Source organism: Triticum aestivum, chromosome 3A (assembly GCF_018294505.1).
Source record: "Triticum aestivum cultivar Chinese Spring chromosome 3A, IWGSC CS RefSeq v2.1, whole genome shotgun sequence".
NCBI classification, from domain to species: Eukaryota; Viridiplantae; Streptophyta; class Magnoliopsida; order Poales; family Poaceae; genus Triticum; species Triticum aestivum.
In genome coordinates, this window is record NC_057800.1 from 623,525,261 (window position 1) to 623,526,688 (window position 1,428).

General features: G+C 51.5%; 1 pseudogene; it reads left to right on the plus strand.

Annotated features, from left to right (window-relative positions):
- Window positions 1-227: 227 nt before the first annotated feature.
- On the plus strand, window positions 228-1,116 carry LOC123058810 (acidic endochitinase-like; annotated as a pseudogene).
- Window positions 1,117-1,428: the final 312 nt, after the last annotated feature.

The following is a 1,428-nucleotide window of genomic DNA, read 5'->3' on the forward strand; positions in this document are numbered from 1 at the left end:
CATCTCAGCCTTACTTTAACCGCGAACATTGCCGGTAGATTTAGACGCAGGAACGGACAAGCGACGACACGAAGCGAAATCCACTAAAGAAAGCGTCCATGACGCTCCATCGAGACACTATAAAATCCAAACATACCCAATATCCATCACAACTCAAAATACAGAGCGCACCTCCTCACTACTGCCTCGGAAGCAGCTAGCTAGGTACGCTCCGCTTGATCCCAGCCATGGCAAGCCGAGCTCTCCCTCTCCTCCAGCTCACTGCCACCCTCTTGGTGGCGCTACTCGCGACATGCCATGCCGGCAGCATAGCCGTCTACTGGGGCCAGAATGACGGCGAGGCGTCGCTAGCAGAGACGTGCACCTTCCGGAACTACGAGTTGTCATCCTCGAATCCCGAAGTTCGGTAAGGGCCAAACGCCACAGCTCGACCTTGCTAGCCACTGCGACCCTTCGTCCGGTGGCTGTAGAGGCCAGAGCAAGGACATCAAAATGTGCCAGAGCCGTGGCGTGAAAGTCCTTCTCTCCATCGGCGGCGGCGATGGTAGTTATGGCCTCTCTTCTCCCGGCGACGCACGACAGGTTGCCTTGTACCTTTGGAACAACTACCTGGGCAGTGTGTTCTCGTCCGGTCCCCTCGGCGACGTCGTGCTGGACGGCATTGACTTTGACATCGAGCAAGGCAGCGCCAAATTCTGGAACGATCTCGCCACTGACCTAAAGAATTTGGGAAAGAACGGAGGCAAGACCGTACTGCTGAGCGCGGCACCTCAGTGCCCGTTTCCGGATGAATGGGATGGCGGTGCGATCAGCACAGGGCTGTTCGACTACGTGTGGGTGCAGTTCTATAACAACGAAGAATGCCAGTTTAGTGCGGGGCGGGGGGCATTCATGGACGCGTGGAAGAAGTGGGAGTCAGTGCCGGCGGGGAAGATCTTCTTGGGGCTTCCGGTCTCCAAGGACGCAGCGGGCACAGGGTTCGTCCCTGCCAGCGAGCTCACTTCGAGTGTGCTGCCACTCATCAAGGGCTCTTCAAAGTACGGTGGTGTCATGCTATGGTCCAAGTTCTATGACGACCAAACCGGCTATAGCTCTGCCATCAAGAGCGATGTGTGATAGTTTCTCTAGTCTGTTTGGTTCGGTTGAGTTGTTATTATTGTGTGTCTTGTATTATGTATCATAGGATCATGTGTTAATTGTTTGAGATGACATCTGCTATTGCCATATGTGAATATATGAATAAAAACACAGTATAGTTTCTTTGAACCAAGTCCCATATTACATCAAATTTTGAACTCCATATTTTTCATCATGCACTATATTGCTTTTGATTCTATAGAAAAGTAAGTGTACAATATCTGGTCTATCAACCGTGGTTCTAGTTCAATATTGGTCAGTTTGGATACCATTAACCGACAACATGACTTG